This window comes from Leucoraja erinacea, chromosome 14, assembly GCF_028641065.1.
Source record: "Leucoraja erinacea ecotype New England chromosome 14, Leri_hhj_1, whole genome shotgun sequence".
Taxonomy (NCBI): domain Eukaryota; kingdom Metazoa; phylum Chordata; class Chondrichthyes; order Rajiformes; family Rajidae; genus Leucoraja; species Leucoraja erinaceus.
In genome coordinates, this window is record NC_073390.1 from 14,461,450 (window position 1) to 14,479,513 (window position 18,064).

Genomic DNA, 18,064 nt, shown 5'->3' on the forward strand with positions numbered 1-18,064 from the left:
CTCCCTTATTCAAGTTCAGGACCCTAGTCTCTGAATTAACCAGGTCACTCTACATCCTAATGCAGAATTCCACCATATTATGGTCACTGTTGCCCAAGGGGCCTTGCACAACAAGATCGCTAACTAATCCTTCCTCATTACACAATACCCAGTCTAGGATGGCCTGCCCTCTAGTCAGTTCCTCTACATATTGGTTTTAAAACCCATCCCGTAAATATTCCAGGAAATATAAGCATGATGTATAAAAGCATGAGTGGAATAGATAGGATATTAGAATAAAGGGGAGGTCATTTAAGACTGAGGTGAGAAAAAACGTTTTCACCCAGAGAGTTGTGAATTTATGGAATTCTCTGCCACTGAGGGCAGTGGAGGCCAAGTCACTGGATGGATTTAAGAGAGAGTTAGATAGAGCTCTAGGGGCTAGTGGAGTCGAGGGATATGGGGAGAAGGCAGGCACGGGTTATTGATAGGGGACGCTCAGCCATGATCACAATGAAGGGCGGTGCTGGCTCAAAGGGCCGAATGGCCTCCTCCTGCACCTATTTTCTATGTTTCTATGATGTCTTTGACCCAGGGTAGTGGAATCAAGGACCAGAAGACATAGGTTTAAGGTGAGAGGGGAAAGATTTAAGAGGAACCTGAGGATGTTTCCAATACTCGTGTGAATTAATTATACTGAAAGATTGGGCAGTTAGGACTTTATTCCTTATGGCACAGAAATTTGAGGCGTGATCTTATAAAGTTGTATACAATTATGGAGTGGCATAGAAGGAGTAAATGTAAACAGGCTTTTGCTCAGGACAGTGGAATCAAGAACCAGAGGACATAGGTTTAAGTGAGATGAGAAAGATTTAATAGCAACCCGAGGGGCAACATTTTAATTCAAAAGGTGGTGAATATATGGAATCAGCTATCTGAGAAGGTAGTTGACGTAGGTCCTATAACAGCATGTGAAAGATATATTGATAGGTACGTGGATAGGAAAAATTTGGAGGGGTTTGAGAAAATGGGACTAGCTTGGATGTGACATTTTGGTTGGCAATTGGCATGAATGAGTTGGGCCGAAGGGCCTGTTTTTAAGCTGTATGAATCTATCACCCTAAACTCATGTTGTGCAGAACTGCAATTTCTCTGAGATTTCCATGAAGTTTCACATTAATTGCACGTAGATAACCAATATGCTCCCGCAGTACTGGCAACACACTCGGGTTCCGATTAAATCTATCACGAGAGGAATAGATTGGCTAGACGCTCAGTCTCTTGCCCAGAGTAGGGGAATCGAAAACTAGAGAGTATAGGTTTAAGGTGAAGGGGGAAAGATTTTATAGGAATCTGAGGGGTATCTTTTTCACACAAAGGGTGGTTGGTGTATGGAACAAGCTGCCAGTGGAGGTAGTTGAGGTAGGAACTATTGCGAAGTGTAAGAAGCAATTAAACAGGTATATGGATTGGACAGGTTTAGAGCGATATGGGCCTAACGCAGGCAAGTGAGACTAGTGTAGATGGGACATGTCGGTCAATATGGGCCAGTTGGGCCAAAGGGCCTGTTTCCACACTGTATGATGCTATGACTAAATCTTTCCCCTGTCACCTTCAACCCCAATTTCATACAAGTAATCCAAAACATGATTACGAGCTCCATCACATGCTGCTATTATTTATTTTTCCAATAAGCTGTTCAATAAAAAGCTACTTAAAGCTTCAGTGAGAATGGAGAGCCAAAATGTGCTTGAAGGCATGGTCTCTGACCGTGGTTACCAGGGAGAACCTCTGGAAATTGGATGGTGGAGACCTGAAGAATAAAGGTCCGTTGAATGAGTATGTAGGTTAGAATTATGAATTCTCCTGGTTGCATAAAAAGCTTGATGGGGAATTTGGACATCATTTATTAGCATATAGATTTTATCATTAAACTATTCCGCTTAGTTTACAAAGCTTGTAAAAACATCCATTTGATAATCTCATTTGTCTGCTTTCCCATTTCTGTCTCATGTGGATTATCAGTTGTTTCTATTAATGACCTTCAGTGCAGAATTGAAGTGGAATTTCTCCCCAGATTCTCTTTGATTCTGCATCGTCAGTCTGCACCAGATGTTAGCTGTCAGCACATAATGTGCAGGTTACTTTAGAGTCTCATAAACACAAGGAAGACTAATTTTCACTGTGCAGGTATCATGCGACTACTGCACTTCCACGAAGGCTGCATGCTATTGGCATTACTCACCACAGTTAGAGCATCAAGGGCAGCACCACTGGCGTCTCAAGAGAGCCACGTTTGATCCTGACCTCGGGTCCTGTGTGTGTGTGGAGTTTGCATGTCTCCCTGTGACCGCATGGGTTTCCTCCCACATTCCAAATACATGTAGCCTTGTAGGTTAATTGGCCCTCGGGTGCAAGGAGTGTGTAGATGTCGTGTGTGAATGAGTCGACATGGACGTGGTGGGCTAAAAAGCCTATGTCAATGCTGGATCTCCTAACTAAATGACACTTACACCTTTTGCCTCCACAGATGCTGCTTAACCCGCTTATGTTCCTCCAGCATTCTGTTTGTTCTTTACTCAATATATTTTCATCACCTTTATTCAGTCTGCTGAACATGTCCTTTTCAATTTTCTTGTTAGTACAGGGCCAGTCAGCCGAAAGATGTCCAAATAAGCAAAGTAACCCTGGAAGTGATCCAAACACATGTTATTTGTACAGTTTAACTTGGGCGCCGGAGGTCAAGCTTCCATCACATAACTTGTGTCTTTTTTCATTGCATTACACATCCCCATTTGTGTGTAAATTCTGTTTCCACTTTATGATTAGCAAAGTTCTCACCGATTGGTGCTACCTTTCAGGTTGAATCATGTATTAACATTGCAGAGCATGCAGAGATGATGTTAAACATCGTACAATACTGACTGATGTTTAGGTCTGAAGAAGAAGAAGAAGAGATTCGACCCGAAACGTCACATATCCATGTTCTCTAGAGATGCTGCCCAACCCGTTGAGTTGCTCCAGCACTTTGTGCCCTTTTCATAAACCAGCACCTGCAGTTTCGAGTTTCTACTTTGTACAATATTCACTTGAACTACAATGAGTCAAAATTAGACACAATATGCTGGAGTAACTCAGCGGGTCAGGCAGCATCTCTGGAAAATAGGAATAGGTGACATATTGGATCGAGACCCTCCTTCATACAAAATGAGTTGTAGTTAAGCAAAGGGATGCAGTGTGGGCCTCCTGTAAGAAAGATAATCTGAGAGTTAGTTGCACAGCCAGTACCTACGATTATCATAGGGATCTCCAGGACCCGCAGTTTGTATGGGATCGACCTCATTGTACTTTTAAGAAATGGTTGGATTTCAGATTATTTTTCCTCTCGTGTCTTTGTTCAAAGATGGAGGCATTAGCTATGTCCAAGCTGACAAGGAGCAAGAGGTGAGAACCTTACGGCAACTCTTGGACCTACTGTCGCGCTATTGTTGCCCTGAACGTTTTCCATGATCCTTGAGCACCCAGGAGCTCGCATCCACTGTTTAAACAACGCATGTGATCTACTCATGAGTTTCAGCACCAGGACAGATTGATGCCATTCCTTCAGTTTGTACGTTCTCCCCGTGACTGCGTGGGTTTTCTCCTGGTGCTCCGGTTTCCTCCCACACTCCAAAGACGTCCAGGTTTGTAGGTTAATTGGCTTTGGTAAAGATTGTAAATTGTCCCCAGTGTGTAGGATAGTGTATGTGGATCGCTGGTCGGCATGGACTCAGTGGGCCATAGGGCCAGTCTCTGTGCTGTGTCTCTCAACTAAACTAAACTCAAAATATCAATACCTATTTGGTACTAATTACCCTGGGAAAACAATTAGTGGCTTTGTGCAGCAACATCGCACGTACGTTTAAGATGAATTCCTTTGGTCAGGTTTATTTTAGGAGAACATTTAATGTGAAAATTTTACAAAATATCTTCAAAGGTTGACAGCATCTGTTATGGCTGCATGCACCAGTGACCTGTCTCTGCTTTGTATTCCGTTGAGCCACAAGGAAACAATTCCTTGCCAACATCTGTCAGATGTGTGAAGCTCTATTCCCATTTGGTGAATGTGTCAGGCTGCATTGCTGTGTCCGAGTCTAATTAGGTTGCTGTGAACATTCTCAACACCTGGAGACTTGGTTTTATTGTTAATTTTAAATCCTCAGAACCTGGCATTGAATCTAAAGTTGGATAAATTGCTATTTTCTTTTCCGTTTCAGATGCTTGTTAATATATATTTGCACAAGCTGTTTATTTTCATTCTCCCAGCTCTGAGTTTCACTTGGACTAACTAGCCCTGAGACTTGGCTTTATTGTTACTTTTTAATCTTCAGAAAGTTGCCAAAAATTCTTGATTTCCGACACTTGTTAATATAATTGTGCATCAGCTGCTTGTGTTTATTCTCCCATATATCAGCCACACTTGGACTAACCATCCTTGAAGCTGTTTCTCTTTATTCCTGTTATTCTCCGTGTGGTATCTGTTTCTGGTTTAGAGATTAGCAAAAAGGACTGTGTGCTAGGGGCCTGTGGAGCAGCGGTAGAGCTGCTGCCTTACAGCGCCAGAGACCCGGGTTCGAACCTGACTACGGGTGCTGTCTGTATGGAGTTTGTATGTTCTCCCTGTGTCCAAATGGGTTTTTGGGTGCTCCAGTTTCCTCTCACACTCCAAAGACCTACTGGTTTGTGGGTTAACTGCTTCTGTAGATTGTCCCTAGTGTGTAAGATAGTGCTAGTGGACAGTGTGATTGCTGGTCGGCATGGACTCAGTGGGTTTAAGGGCCTTTTTCCACGCCGTATCTCCAAAGTCTAAAGTAAAGTCTAAAGCCTTTTAAGCATCAATGAATTGATGGCTGATCCCTGATTTTTAAAAAAAAATCAGATTTCCAATATTATTAATCTGCAATTCAAATATCATTCCAAATCATGGACCCACCCATTGATTAAATCTCCATAATACTGAGGAGGTGAGATCTCCAAAGATTCCCAGTCCTCTATCTGAAGACAATTCAACCCAGGTGAGTCCCAAATAGCTTGGTCTTCACTCCAAGTTTATGCTTCCTAGTTCATGACCCTGAGTCAGGAGAAGCAGCCTTTCTCACCAAGGCCTTTCAGAATTTTACATTTCAATGAGATCCCCACCACTCTTCAGAACTCCAATGACTGTAGGATAATCCTTCCCAGGAAACAGTCTTGTGAAAGATTACCTGCCTTAGCAAAGTGCAAAAATAAGCTCCATATGTGCGAAAACCAAAACATACTCATAGGACTCAAGCTGTTGTTTCATCAAAGTTGCAGCAAGAACTGAGAACGCATCTATTCCCCAGTTCACTAAAAGCAGGCCTACTATTTGCCTTCTTCAATTTTCTGAAGAGATATTGCCTGACCTGCTGAATTAGCCAGCATTATGCCTTCTATCTTCGGTACAAACCAGCACCTGGAGTTTCCTTTTTATTAATGTTTGCCTCTCTATCTATTTATTTTACCTATATGTTAGAATTCAGTGTTTTATATACTAGGCCTCCCAAATGCTGTTGAACACTTTACTTTCTCACGGAGCAACATTCCATTCTATATTCTTTGTATCAAAATGAGTAACGTTATATTTTCCTCCTTTTTATTCCATCTACCACTTGTCTGCTCCCTTAACTCAGTTAACCACTCTGTATCTTTTTGCAATAAAAATGAACAGCAGATGTTGGTTTATCCCAAAGATAGATGCAAAATGCTGGAGCAACTCAGCGGGTCAGGCGTAAAAAGTCACCTATCTTTTCTCCAATATCTTGCTTAAGATCTCACCCATTTCATTATCTCCCTGCTTATGCCCCAGACAAAACTCTGTTTCTTTCAAATCCTTCAAATTTTTTTATAAATATTTGCTGGAACAGTTGATACTTAAACTATATTTCATGTAAGCTGTAACATCCTACTGCCCTTTCTTCTCCAATGGGACCAATGACTGTGTGCAGTTATAGAACTAAATATTCCTTCGGTGTGCAAGGCCACATCCCAGAGGGTTATCTTCAATGTGTGCATCCGATCTGTTTACCAACCAGCAAGCTAACAAGCTTTACCATTGAACATGCAGATGAAAATTGTGAACTTTAAATTATAAAGGTGGTGACTGTGCAAAGCTACCTCAGGATCTCGGGTTTAATGTCAAATCAGTCAACTGCCTCCCCTGATGTTTTCCTGAAAGTTATTCTTTGGAACCATTTTGAACACAGACTCAACCATGAAGTTCTCATACCTTCCACAAATTCCCTCTTTATACTTTGTATCTAAAGAATGACCCTGAATTTTTTTTTTACATCATTCCAAGGCAACATTTTCTTTCACGAGAAAATCACAGAGTAGACTCTGCTGTATATTGCCCACTAACTCCTCTGAAGATCCAAGCAAATTGTTTGTGCATGTAGTACAAAGGAGCACAGGTTGATTATTCAGCTTGGTGGTGGTGGATTTTAAGGTTCTTTGTCACTGGAGAATTGGACAAAAAGTGACACTTCTGAAACCAAAATATTTCACAAAACTAATCCTTGAACATTGAAAGTTTAAAATATTTTGTGAAACTTTTAAATTCTAGACAGGTTTACTGCACCAGACAGTGAACTCAGACTTATCCTGAGGGGGATCTTTAATGTAACATTAGACCATATCTGATATACAAGTAAAACTATAGAAGTGCACATGTTCAAGTAATTACTTTCTGAACTGACCCGTTTTTGGGAATTTATAATGAAGGTCAATTATAAATCAGAGGGAGTTGTGCCCTTCACAAGAGAGAAAGCCTGTCTCCTTGCTCTGTCAGTAGATGCAGTGCATGTCTATTTGCACGTCAATTGCCACGTTCCCCATGTTGGGGGAGTCCAGACCCAGGGGCCACAGTTTAAGAATAAGGGGTAAGCCATTTAAAACGGAGACTAGGAAACACTTTTTCTCTCAGAGAGTTGTGAGCCTGTGGAATTTTCTGCCTCAGAGGGTGCTGGATACTTTTAAGAGAGAGCTAGATAGGTCTCTTAAAGATAGTGGAGTCAGGGGATATGGGGAGAAGGCAGGAACGGGGTACTGATTGGGGATGATCAGCCATGATCACATTGAATGGCGGTGCTGGCTTGAAGGGCCGAATGGCCTACTCCTGCACCTATTGTGACTATTGTCAAACTATCACTGGTCAAGGAATATTGACTGGTGATTGCACAAAGTTCAAGTCCATTCACAATTCCTCATCAAACGAGGCAGTCCATCCCTGCATGCAGCAAGATCTAATCAACATTCTCCCCACAAAGTGCATCTCTCTCCAACAAAGGAGAGCGTAACTATTTGTCCTCATCTCAATGGTATTAGCACTGCTCGTGTTCGTAAGCTGATAAGTTATAGGAGCAGTATTAGTCCATTCGCCCCATCAAGTCTACTCTGCCATTCAATCATGGTTGATCTATCTTTCCCTCTCAACCCCATTCTCAAGCCTTCTCCCCTTAACTCCTGACACCACTGGTACAGGCAATATACACCCTGGTAGTCATCATGGGTCAGAAGATCAAATGGTGCAGCCATGTAACTCCTGCAGCAGGCAACATCGCCTCCTCACATCCCAAACCCTCCATTTCATCCCCAAGGTTGAGATTTAGGTTTATCATTGTCATGTGTACCGAGTACTTGTTTTGCGTGCTATCCAATCCGGATCAAATAATACTATACATAGATACAATCGCGTCAAACTCAAGGGCTTTAGGTAGAGCAAAGGGGAGAACAAAGTTCTGCCCAGAATACATACAAAGTGCAGAATATACTTCCCAGCATTGTAGCGCACCAGTGGGGCACAGGTGAACTGGGCAGTACCCTAGCTTATGAAAGGACCGTTCAGAAGCCTAATAACAGAAGTGAAAAATAGGATGGTGCTTGCTTTCTAGCTTCAGTATCTTCTGCCTGATGGGAGCAGCGAGAAAAAGGAATGGTCACACAAGTCCAATGCATAATGGAATAATCTCCGCTTGCCTGGATGAGTATGTCCAAAAGATCTTTGGCATCATCCAAGAAAAAAGAGCCCATTGCATTGGTAACACCTCTAACAACTTCAACGCCTTCACCATCATGTACAGCAGCTGCAGTCTGCAAGCAGCAGTCTATCTACACACAGGCTAAACTAGCAGCACGCTTATGACGTCTACGTGTGTAGTTTAGTTTATTGTCATGTGTACAGTGAAAAGCTTTTGTTGCATGCTAACCCATCTGTGGAAAGACAATACATGATTACAATTGAGCCATCCACAGTGTACAGAAATGCTGCTGTTGGAGTCGAGATTTAAAAGAGTTGAGCAATTGTGATGCGCAATTGCATATCAACTTTAATGACCAGCACACAAAGAGTCGCCTGGGTTGGGCACCATCCCGTAGGATCAAGGGAGAAAAGGGATGCAGAAACATCGAAATATCGCAACTAGCAGGCTCTCCTCCTGCTTGCACACCACCTTGTTTTGGAAATATGTCATTGTTTGTTCATTGTTTCCGGGTCTAAATCTTGGAACTTCCTACTCAATCGAATTTTGGGAATTCCTTCAGCAGAATGTGGCTCACCACAAACTTCACGAGAGTAACTAGGAATAGGCAATGCATAATTTAGAGTTTTAGAGATCCAGTGGGAAAATAGGCCCTTCGGCCCACCGAGTCCCCGCCGACCTGTTATACTAGCACACATTACGCATTAGGGACAATTTACAATTTTTACCGAAGTACATCTTTGGAGTGGGAGAGGAAACCGGAGCACCCGGGGAAAACCCACACGGTCACGGGGAGATTGTACAAACTCCGTACAGACAACACCGCAGTCAGAATCGAACCCCGGTCTCTTGTGCTGTAAGGCAGTAACTACCACTGTGCCACCGCGCCACTCATCTGTGGAGGGATGTGGACAGAAATGGACAGACAGGGCTATGGGTCTGGACCCTTCTTCTGGACTGGAGTAGACGAGAGACTGCTGGTGGAAAGAGGTGGGGGATAAGGGCGATAGCTGGTACAAAGCTGTAAACCAGTGATATCTGGTCAATGAGTGAATGAGTGAGAATGAAGACAAAAGAATGTGGGAGTTACCAAATGCAGAGCAGGATGGCATGTCCTTCACCTCCCTGAAAAAAACCCACGCTGAGCTAACATTACAGATGGACAACTGATACAGACTGAGAAATCAAGCTACCTGATAATGGGCTCTGACCGGAAACAATGTTTGTTTCTCTTCCCACCGATGTGGCCTGACCCGCTGAGTATTTCCAGCAATTTTATGTTTTCTTCCTTTGCAATTCTGTTAGATCGTTGTAGTTTCATTACCAGATACATTACCATTCTTTATGTCTTGCCTTGGGCCATTTCAATCATTCCTGCCTTCGACCCTATTACCTTTATTTACTCTTTCTTAACTTGCAGCCCCGTGGCCAAAGATTGTTGAAAGGCTGCTACGTCCGTAATACTTGCTAGTTCTCAAGAGTTGTCACATTGAGTCATTAACTCTGCCTCTCTCAATGCCGTCGCTGTATCTTGCTGAGCATTTCTAGTATGTTATGTACCTTTATCTAACAGATTCATTCCAGTCTGTGGTAAAGAAAGAGTACTGCTGGAATATCTTTATTGATGGAACAGAAGCTGAAAGAAGCACTTCACTAGTCAGTTCCAAGATTAAGTATTGCGCTAAATTAATCTGTAATTTAGCTGGCAGCTTGCAACAACCATGGTTTCCAAATTTGCACATTAAAATTTATGCTGTTGAAAATTAACATCATAAAGATAACGATCGGCAGATAAAATATGAGGAGTTGTGGCACAAAGCACAGACAGTAAAATATTGTGCCACTTGGCACAGAAATAGTTCAAACTGAAACATTTGGAGAAATGACAAAGAGGAGCCATTGACAGCACCATGCCAGCCAATGAGTTGGAAGGTAGCTGCCATGTAGGATGCTTCCTGAACTAATGACTTCCTCTCACAGTTTGCTTTTCACTGAGGTAGGAAAGTTTGTGTTGAAATGTCTATTGCACAGCTCACAAAGGTAATTCATTTAATTTAGTTAGAGATACAGCATGGAAACAGGCCCACCAAGTCCATGCCTGACGTCAATCACCCATTCACACTAGTTCTACGTGATCCCATTTCCTCACTTTCACACTGACTGGCCCAGAACTAACAAGAACATTGAATGGAACGTATCCTGCCCTTCTTCAGTTGACTGAATAAAGGTGATGAAAAATATTCAGTAAAAAAAAAAACGCTGGAAGAACCCAGTGATCAAGCAGCAACTGTGTAAGTGTAGTTTAGTTTAGAGATACAGCATGGAAACAGGCTCTTCAGCCCACCGCATCCACTCAGACCATTGATCACCCATTCACACACCACTTCTAGACACTCCCAACACACAAGGGACAATTTACAGAGGCCAATTGATCTACAAGTCCGCACTTCTTTTGGTTGTGGGAGGAAACGGGAGCACCCGGAGGAATCCCGCGTAGTTACAGGGAGAACATGCAAACTCCACGCAGGTAGCACCTGAAGTCAGCATTGAACCCAGGTCTCTGGTGCTGTGAGGCAGCGCCTCATCCAGCTGTGCCACTGTGCTGCCCACTTGGAAAGTCGGCTAAAGAATGGGGGAGTCAAAAACGATAACAATTTCACTCGGTGAAAGCGGAACAGCGAGAGACGGACTGCAGTGTTCCATTGTTAAGGAATGATTGGGATTGTGCAGGTTGTCACATACTATAATGTTATAGAACAATCAGTGAGTGAAGGATTGTTGCATCTAAATTATGTGTGCACAAATAACTTCACCACTAACCTGGTACACCCAAACAACTCTACTTTGCTTTGCCATAACATTGTCAAAAGGAATTATAAACTGCTAAACATGAGATGAACAAACTGAAAGACAGCCAAAAAATGGAGTTGTGGATAACACAAGAAACAGGCTTCCTTATACTTACATTTTGTAACTTGTCCTACATCTTTTGAATATGCTTGCCTGACCTCAGAGGAATGATATCCATGGGACCAAAATGCTACTTTTTCCAGTGCGAACACACTTAAGGGCCTGTCCCACTTAGGTGACTACAGGAGACTATGCGGTCGCCACATGTTCGCGGGTGGTTGCCGGGGAGTCGCCTTCATGGTCGCGAGGAGTTCCCGCATTCTCGGAACTAGTCACGGCTTCCTTCTGGTCGCCACAAGTTTTTCAACATGTTTTTTCAATGAAGCCGCCATGGAGAGTAGCGAGAATTCTCGTGCCGTAGGTGCAGTGGTAGTGGGTCGCCAGGAGGTCGTAGGTTGTAGCCTGTGCTAACCAAGGATAACTGACCAGAAATGTTAATGTCCACCGAGCTTCACAGCCGTGTATCTCTAGCTTCTTAAAAGTTGTCTCCACTCCTTCTCCCCACCCCGTCTCCCCCTTCTCCCCCATTTCTCACCCCCTCTTTTAAAGGACTTAAGTGACCCTTCCCGTACACTGTGCTTTCACCGTCTTAATTACAGCGTCAACCTTCCTGTTCATCGTGGTGTGTGTTTGTATCACATGGGCTCTGCACCATGTAAATTTCACTTAGACAGCGCTCCCCATGCTTGCCCTGTCCCCCGCCTGCATAACTGGCTGGTGGAGGAAACGATGTGTGTTTGTGTGTGTGTTTGTTCCACTCTGACAGTCACAGTTCTTTCAGCGACCGAAAACGACTTGACAGTCGCCAGCTGTCACCTGAAAAATCGCCGAAGTGGGGCAGGCCCATTATACTGTGGGATCTCTCCATGAAACCTGACATTCAGATTTAGTTTAAGTCTACTATTGAGGCCCCTTAGGAGCTGTGTCGCTGTTCACATTTAGTCCACATACAACTGATAAACATTAGATAGAGGAAATATTTCTGAGCCTTTGCTGGATTTGTTAAATGTCGTGTCAAATAATGACTTCCACTCAATGAGCCCGAATGCTCAGTGGCAGAATTTGCAAGCGGTTCAACTATAAATGGATATCTCCATCTGACGAGATCCTTGTGTCCCTAGATGGCATTAATAACTGCGACAACATTCACCTCATTAAACTTTGCATTACTCTCGATTAGCTTGCCCTTCTCTGGCACGAGTGTTAAGAAGGTCAGAGAAAGTTTATGGAAAAAGTAATTTATTATGGATTACTGATGTCAAGGTATTATTAAAATAATCGAGCACTGTGCAGTTTGCAATTTGTTGGGAATGGAGGCATGATTTTTTTTTTTAATTTTCCTATGCACCTTTAAGCAAGCTGGCTCAGCAAATCGAATGAGTACTGACTTAATCCTGCAGCATCTAAGGGTTTAGATTTTCCATTCAGGTTATAAGGGACAGAATGCTACTCAAGCCAACTCGGTGTAAAATGTTCTGGTAGCCATTCCACTGACTGTCATCCCCTCTGGCCCTTGCAATGTTTATCATAGGTATTTGCAACAAAAGGACGAGAAGAGAAATGCATCGTGCATTATGTTTGCGACTACTCCGTGGCTAGGCACATATCTAGTGTCCATATGTCTCGTCCTTTCTCATACATAAGCGGCCATTTGACCCATCAAGGTCATGCTGGTTTGAGTGGCCATGGATGCTAGCAGGTCCATTTCAATCTTCAGAAGCCAAAGAGCCTTCACATCTGGTGCCAATGGGCCATGGTAGGCAAAATCGACCATCTTTAGTGCGGAATTTAATTATTCTGTTGCGGGGCACATGACACTATAACACAAGGTACACAAACATGCTGGAGAAACTCAGCGGGTGCAGCAGCATCTATGGAGCGAAGGAGATAGGCAACGTCTCGGCCCGAAACGTTGCCTATCTCCTTCGCTCTATAGATGCTGCTGCACCCGCTGAGTTTCTCCAGCATTTTTGTGTACCTTCGATTTTTCCAGCATCTGCAGTTCCTTCTTAAACACTTTGACAATATAACACTCTTGACTCTTGAATGTTTTTTGGTGGATAAAGGGCATGGGTCATCAAAAGACACAAATTGTCTCATTAGTGGTGGCAAATAGAGAAATTAGAATCATGGTCTAACTATAGCAGTTATTTTTTATTATTTCAACTATTCAAAAGAGGACTCTCCTAATGATGACCCCCCCCCCCCCCCCCCCCCCCCCCCTCCAATGCAATTGTCTTGACTGGAACAAAAATTTGGGATGACCCATATAATTCATATTAATAGGTGTATTGAAAGAGTTTGACAAAATTCAACCCCCTGTGTACTGCCCTTAATAGATATGTAATCAGTACAACGTCTCCAAAATTAGCAAATGGTTGCTGCTAAAATAGCAGTATGACTTACAGTGTATGGCCACCTGTGATGAGAAGATAAATATCAAACTCACACACTATGGGAATCCTGAAATTGGAGTTAAGACATGCTGAAGAGGCTGGTGTAATGGTATTAGTGCTAGTACAATGGTTCACTGGTACTATCTTGTCATGTGCGCACTGCGCAGTGAAATTATTTTGGCGTAGATCACACATGCACGAGTCGCCATGTTTTGGTGCCATTTGCAAAAAGTCCAATGTCCGGTGCATCACTTGATGTATTGTAGTGGCTCCCAATCTCATCTAACCAGGTGAGCAGGTATCATGTTAAATATTGCCAAAGAAAAGGTTGATTATTTGGAATGGCACCTGAGGGAACTGTTGGCTGGCCAATTGTGAGCTCTTATAGATGTTTTTTTAAACCATTTATGAACAGTTTATCATAACTTGTCATGAGCACTGACATACCATGCAATGTTCAGACCTCAATGGACAGCATTTCTGTTTGAACATGTATGGGGAAATTAGTCTCTGCTAACCAGCATTGAGGATATTTGAGAGACTTACCTGTTAGTTAGATTCCCATTTCCCCACATTCAGTTCCATTACCTTTGGAGCCTGATCATAGACAAGGATACAACTCGTGACAAAAGATGCTGGAATCGGGTGCGAAAAAAAACAAACTGCTGGAGGAACTCAGTGGGTTGAGCAGCTTCTGTGGGAAGAAAATAACTGCTGATATAATGGGTTGAGATACTGCATCAGAACTGATAATGGGATTGGTGCAAAACGAGTGATGTGCTGTGTTTTTGGATGGGACGAGGTTGGGGTGGTCGAGGGGCATGAATAAGTTGAGGCAGTGTATGTCACACCAGAAATTGGAAATGAAAAATTCAGGGCTGTGTTAAAGGCTCAAAGGCAGCAAACAAGAGGAAAGTGTGCGTTGGAGATGTTAGAATTGGGGAACTGCCATAGAAGAAGGCCGAGACCTGCACAGATCAGCCACGATCATATTGAACACCTTGAGGCCAGTTTCTTTGTGTCAGATTCCTTAGCCTTGAATGGCATGGTGGGAGTTCAAATCCCACCATAGCAGATGGGGAATTTAATGAGTAACATTTTTTTCAAAAGCTGAATTAATAAAGCTACCATCAACTTGAAATTTAAGTTGAAGTTTATTGTCATAGGCATGAGTACAGTGAGGTATAGGTACAATGACAAATCTTGTTTCCAAGCACAGGCACATAGACTCGGACAAACACACAACAACAAAATATACATACATTATCTATAAATTACACATAAAATTATATAAGAAGGAAGACTGCGCAGAAACATAATTAGAAATTAGAAACATGACCATTATAGTGCAGGAGATGGACTGCAGTGTTCCATTGTCAAGGTAGGATTGGAGTTGTGCTGGTTGGGTCAAGAGCCAGATAGTTGAGGGAAAGTAGTGGTTTATGAACCCGGTGGCATGGGATTTCATACTTGTGTACCTCCTGCCCAGTGGTAACAGTGAGAAGAGAGATGGTGGGGAACAACTTCTTGAGGCTGCACCTCATGTAGATGCTCTCGATGGTGGAGCGGGCTGTGCACATGATGGACCGGGCTGAGTCCGCCACTCTCTGCAGCCACTTGTGTTCCTGGGCAGTGGAATGATCATGCCAGACCATGATACAACCAGTCAGGATATCTTCCACAGTGCATCAGTTAAAGTTCATTACGGTTTTCAATGGCATACTGAATTTCTTTCAACTTTTATGAAAGTAGAGACACTGACACAAATTCTATGTGATTGCATCTATGTGTTGGGTAAAGGACAGGCAGCCAAGATGCTAACATCCAGGAATTTGAATCTGCAAACTCTGCCCACCACCGGTCCACTTATAGAATCTGGTGTGCAGTCTCCCGACTTTCCCTTTCTGAAGTCAAGTCAACAATCAGTTCCTTGGTCTTGTTGATGTTGAGCGAGCAGTTGTTGTGGCACCACTCAACCAGGTGTTTTATCTCTCTCATGTAGTGATGATTCACCACCATTGACGATTCAACCAACCACAGTGATATTGTTGGCGAGTTTGTAGATGGCACTTTAGCAGTGCTTAGGCACATAGTCGTGGGTGTAAAGAGAATAGAGCAAGGGGCTAAACACACAGCTTTGAGTTACACCTGTGTTGATGGTCTATGAGGAGGAGATGGTATTACCAATCCACACTGATTGAGGTCTGCCGATGAGAAAGACAGGAATCCAGTTGCAAAGGTTGAACGCCAAGCTGTAGTTGATGAACAGCAGCCTTGTGTATGTGTTCCTGTTTTCCAAATGGTCCACAGCAGAGTGGAGAGCCAGTGAGATACTACCTGCTGTGAGAGTGATAGGAAAATTGAAACGGAACCTCAAATAAGATGGTGACACAACTAAGATGGCACCAGGGAGAGGTGATATATTGCAAGCAGTGTGCAGGATTACATCTATATTTACATGTTATTTAAAAACTGCAAGATTTTTATTTAAAAACAAGGAATCACTAATTTTATCTGGGGAAAGAAATGTGTAGTCTTCACCAGATCTGACATATATGGTGCCAGACCACAGCAACGTGTTTGAGTCAGAAATGGAGAATGGAGTTGAGCAAATAAGCAAGCTTTGCCAGTGGTGGTCACATTGTGTGAACAGGTACCAAAAGTAATTGCTTTGTAATTCAGAATGGCAGGCAGTAACTAGTGGGTTACCGCAAGGCTCGGTGCTGGGACAGCAGCTATTTATAATATACATTAATGATTTAGATGAAGGGATTAAAAGTGACATTAGCAAATTTGCAGATGACACAAAGCTGTGTGACATTGTGAACTGCGGGGAGGATGCTATGAGGATGCAGCGTGACTTAGACAGGTTGGGTGAGTGGGCAGATGCATGGCAGATGAAGTTTAATGTGGATAAAAGTGAGGTTATCCACTTTGGTGGCAAGAACAGGAAGGCAGATTATTATCTGAATTGTGTCAGGTTAGGAAAAGGGGAAGTACAACGAGATCTGGGTGTCCTTGTACATCAGTCACTGAAAGTAAGCAAGCAGGTACAGCAGACAGTGAAGAAAGCTAATGGCATGTTGGCCTTCATAACAAGAGGAGTTGAGTATAGGAGCAAAGAGGTTCTGCAGTTGTGCAGGGCCCTGGTGAGACCACACTTGGAGTATTGTGCAGTTTTGGTCTCCAAATTTGAGGAAGGACATTCTTGCTATTGAGGGAATGCATCGTAGGTTCACGAGGTTAATTCCCGGGATGGGTGGACTGTCATATGTTGAAAGAATGGAGCAGCTGGGCTTGTATACATTCGAATTTAGAAGGATGAGAGGGATTCTTATTGAAACATATAAGATTATTAAGGGATTGGACACGCTAGAGGCAGGAAACATGTTGCCGATGTTGGGGGAGTGCAGAACCAGGGGCCACAGTTTAAGAATAAGGGGGAGGCCATTTAGAACATACAGCAGATGAGGAAAACCTTTTTCACCCAGTGAGTTGTGAATCTGTGGAATTCTCTGCCTCAGAAGACAGTGGAGGACGATTGTCTGGATGTTTTCCAGAGAGAGTTAGATAGATCTCTTAAAGATAGTGGAGTCAAGGGATATGGGGAGAAGGCAGGAACAGGGATACTGATTGTGGATGATCAGCCATGATCACAGTGAATGCTGGTGCTGGCTCGAAGGGCCATAAGGCCTACTCCTGCACCTATTGTTTATTGTAATGCAATCACTTTGATCTTTACCACACAGTCATAGATCACGGTTATTGTCCATACTGTTTTAAAATTTAGAGCTACAACGTGGAAACCGACCCTTTGGCCCACTGAGTCCGCTTCCACCAGCAGTCACCCATGCACTAGTTATATCCTGCACACTGAGGACAATTAATCCAAGCCAATTAACCTACAAGCCTGTATGTCTATGAAGAGTGGGAGGAAATCAGGGCACCCAGAGAAAACACACGCTGTCACGGGGGAATGAACAAACTCCGCATAGACAGCACCCATAGTCAGGATCAAATGCAGGTCTCTGGCGGTGTAAGGCAGTAAATCTACCGCTGCGCCACTGTGCTGTCCCAAAGGTATTGTATATTTGATTATGCTGCAGTGAACAGTAGAGAACTATCTGGGGAAATGCACTGAGAGATTTGATTGAAACATCTGTTCCAATATGTCATGCACAACTGATACTTCCAATATAGTATCACCATGACAATTGCATCCTAAAATAAAGTTATCAATGGAAAGAGAACGGGGAACACATCACCCTGGAAGTTGCACGAGTTGCTCCAGTCATAAAAATGGCTCTTCTTGGAATTTCAATGAAGCACATCCCCAAATGACAAGCTTATGACAACCTCCTTTAATTGGATAGAGGGCTTGTCATGTGTTTTAAGAGGTAAGAGTCAAATAAAGAAAAATAAACAAAAAATCAGGTAAACCTACCTATTTAATGAAGGTCAGTGATGCTGTTCATATAAATATGGTCTTACACATGTGCCATATGTAGGTGGAACAAAGTTGAAGGGTCCAATACAAGTGTACTAATTCCCTTAGCACAATAGGTTACAGAATGCCCCTGGATTTGATGGTGGAGCAAGAGCTTTGATACACCTTCACCTGCTCTCCATCCATTCCAAACCCCAGTGCTACAGTACTTAGGCTCAGAAGTCCGGATCACACCAACACAAACTCTGCTGTTCATTGATCGTTCTCCACCAAACATCATTGCAATCCTGGCCAAT

General features: G+C 43.1%; 1 protein-coding gene across 1 annotated transcript in view; it reads left to right on the top strand.

The window, feature by feature from the left end:
• Positions 1–18,064, top strand: part of dner (delta/notch-like EGF repeat containing) — a 223,206-nt gene that overhangs the window by 93,037 nt on the left and 112,105 nt on the right. The gene's annotated exons all lie outside the window — the stretch shown is intronic.